This window comes from Gossypium hirsutum, chromosome D06 (genome assembly GCF_007990345.1).
Source record: "Gossypium hirsutum isolate 1008001.06 chromosome D06, Gossypium_hirsutum_v2.1, whole genome shotgun sequence".
NCBI lineage: Eukaryota > Viridiplantae > Streptophyta > Magnoliopsida > Malvales > Malvaceae > Gossypium > Gossypium hirsutum.
In genome coordinates this window covers 52,189,369-52,193,044 of record NC_053442.1, presented here as the reverse complement: position 1 = coordinate 52,193,044, position 3,676 = coordinate 52,189,369, and the positions used below count along the sequence as shown (strand labels likewise).

Below are 3,676 nucleotides of genomic sequence, written 5' to 3'. Positions count from 1 at the left end.
ACGTGCTTTCTCAATTTCCCCTTCTCCACCTTCAACACCTTCACCAAGCATCCTCAAGCTAACATAATTTAACACAGCACCAAACATGGTGCTTGGACCTTCAATGTGAAGACCCCAACCAGCATCTCTATTCTGCAAGAAAACAAACAACTCCATATATTAAGTAAATTGTTTGATCTTACATCAACCAGTACACAAGTAGGTACTCCAAGAAATAGAAGATAATTTAACTTGTTGAGTACTTTTCTCTTCTACTCTGACATGATTCGATTATTTTCTTATATATTTATATGATCTACCCTCAGGCACAACAAACTTATTACATGGTCATTAGTTCAACACATTCTGCTTGCAGGAATTACACATAATTAATCCAACTCATGTCATGAGGGGTAACACTATTGGAGACAATACCACCACTAACAGGTAACATATTCTTAGACTCTTAGTGGATATAAAAGTTATGGACTGCCCATGTTTACAAAACCCTAAAGGATGCAGTTCACCAGATTGATGATTAGAAATTCCAATGGTAACCTATGGAATGCATTTCTTTTACAAACTTACACAAAAAAGGATATAGAGGTAAACCTCAAACATTCCTTCAAGTTTGTTTGTAAACTAGCTGCCACACTCTGTCTTCAGCTGCAGCATCGCAAGAACATAACAAATTAACAATTTAATACAATCTTCTGAAGACACACCATTTAATGCGAAGAACATACTGACCTTAGAAATCATGGATTTCTCTACATCAATAGAAGCACTCTTCCCTAACAGTAGCCTTTTAGCAAGATCTTTCTTATATAATGCTTCAAAAACATCCTTGCCCTTAATTATCAACAAAAATGCCATTCACAACCCTAGCATTAACTAGTGGAGCAAGTAAGAAAGAAATGCACAAAAGGAAAACTGTTACTTGGGGGAAAAAAGTAAATTTAATCATTTTTGTGGGAAACTCTACCTGGATGAACCTGAATAAAACCAAAACTTTATCAAGTGTACCCTCTAATTCCTCTTCAGAAGTACCCTTATTACCATCACGAAGCTTTTCATCCAGAAACTTAGCAATAAGCTCAGCAGGTCGATTCTATTAAACACAATAAAGTTCGACCATCAGTCAAGTTCAAAATATGATGATCTAAATTAGGAATTTACTTTACTAGTTTAAAGGTAAATGAACATGCAGTTTAAAAATAAAATAATCTCCAAATACAAAGGACAAACATGCTAACCTGACAAAGATTAATTAGATGCTCAAAAGAATCCTTAATGGTGTTGCAAAATACCTCATTCTTGGAAAAGCTTTCTTCTAATATGGAGTCAAGTGAAGCCTTGAATTCTAACAAGGAAGACACCATGTCCTTGTCTTTCTCTTCATCCATGACAATGCTCTGCCCAGTTCTCTGAATATATGAGCTTATGGCTTGCCTGAGTGATTCAAGAGCATTGACCCTTGAAAACAGTGAGTACATCCTCTGAAGGTCCTTGATACGGTGTCCATCCATCAACATCATAAATCCCTGCACAAATTAGAGAAACCATAGCTACTAAGAAGATGCAAATTTAAGGTGTTCAAAGCACAAAGAACAACCAAAAATTCAATTCACACCTTATCAAGAATGGCAGGTATATGACGTTCCAGCAGTTGCCTTTCTGCTGTTGCTATAAGCGGCTTTCTCGTAAAAGCATCCAGGTAGAGTAATCATCTTTCATTTTCTTCATTTAACCTCATCTGAAGGAATACTCACAAAAAGCTATTTCCACCTTAGAAAGCTCTTCCAGGGTTCCTGATTCAGGGCAGAATTCCCAGACTTAATGAACGCCGGTGTCTGGTGTTAAGAATCGGTGTTGGTTGATGGCAAGCAGAAGATCAGGTGTCAAGGATAGGGGAAGGGGAAGGGGAAGGGGAAGGGGAAGGGGAAGGGGAAGGGAAATTTTCCTGAAAATGTCTTACCGAATTAGAAACGGTAAGAAATTTTCCAAAACTAAATGCTCCTTTTTCCCGTGTTTGTAATTGATTTTACATAGGGAAAATATTTTCCAACAAACAAACACAGGAAAATGCGGAAAACCAATTTCGAAAAATATTTTCCCCTATCAAACAGACCCTTAGTGGCAGCTTTTGAATGTAAAACTCTTACGGCAATGGCAGCTAAGGCCCATAAGACGGAAAGGGTCATCAGGGACAGAAGTAAGAATTTTGAAAGAGAAAGGATGAAGAGGGGAAGGTTAAGCCCTCCACTTTCAGCAAGTTTTAAAAGGCCTAGAGATTAAATCTTCCCAACTTCAAGAAGGTATTGGCAGTTTTACAAGTTTCAATCATGAATGATTCGATATATCAGTTGCTCCAATGGCATGGTCTGGTGGTTCTAGAATGATGAATAGTGTATGTGATTATTGCGGTAAAAAATCATGGTAGAGAATGCATATAGCCTTTAGGGGCATGTTATAGATGTGTATCGAAAGATCACATAGTTAAAGATTGTCTATCGAGCATAGAATAGTCTATCCGAGGACCTCAAAAGTTTTAACAAGAGACTAGGTCAGGAATGGCAGCAAAGTCTAGTTCAGTACAAGGAACATCGAGGAAAAATGTTAGTAAGACAAATTTTGAAGTGCTAGCTCGAGCTTATATGATAAAAGCAAAAGAGGATGTTGATCTGCATGAGGTGATAGCGAGAAATTTTCTTTTCTTGGAAACAATATTTAAGCTTTGATAGATTTAAGGTCTACACAATAATATATTTGTATTAAGGTTGCAGAGGGTCTAAGTATCGAAGTAGTATATTCTAGAACCAATTTGTTAGTAACTAATCCTTTGGGTTAGAGTACTGTGGTGAATAAGTTGATAAAGAATTGTCCATTGGTATTTTGTGAGTATACATTTTTGGCAGATTTGTTATTATTGAGTTTTCATGAATTTTATGTTATTTTGTTCTTGGATTGGTTGACAAGATATAATGCTATGGTTGGCTGTCGTGCTAGAGGTGTACGCTTGATAACTATTGAGGGTAAGGAAGTAATGATACTTAGTATACAAATTTTTTTGGTGAATAGAATAACCTCTGCTGTGTCCACCAGAAAAATGATTATTAAGGGTAAAGATGCTTATTTGGCTTATATCATGGATTCATCTTTGTCAAGAAAGAAAGTTAATCAAGTCCCTGTAGTAAGAGAATTTTGAGATGTGTTTCAAGGGAAGCTTCCTAGAGTGCCACCTAAGAGAGAAGTAGAGTTTTCAATTGAGTCAAAACTTGGAACAGTACCTATTTCTTGTACTCCTTATAGAATGTCCCCGTTAGAACTCGAAGAACTAAATGAGCAGTTGAAAGATCTATTATATAAGGGTTTTATAAGGCCAAGTGTATCACCGTGGGGTGAGCCAATTTTGTTTGTGAAAAAGAAAGATTGAACTATGCGCCTGTGTATAGATTATCGTCAATTGAACAAGGTAACAATAAAAAATAAGTATCATCTGCCTAGGATTGAAGATTTGTTTGATTAGTTATGTGGGGCTACAATTTACTCTAAAATTGATTTGAGGTTTGGATACTATCATGTAAAGATTAAGGGTGATGATGTTCCTGAGACAACCTTTCAATCAAGGTATGGTCACTAAGAATTTTTAGTAATGCCCTTTGATTTAACTAATGTGCCAATAATATTTATTGAT

The 3,676-nt window shown here is 36.3% G+C and overlaps 1 pseudogene; it reads right to left on the bottom strand.

Moving 5' to 3' along the window:
- Window positions 1-905: 905 nt before the first annotated feature.
- On the bottom strand, window positions 906-1,931 carry LOC121218356 (cullin-4-like; annotated as a pseudogene).
- Between the last annotated feature and the right edge of the window lie 1,745 nt (window positions 1,932-3,676).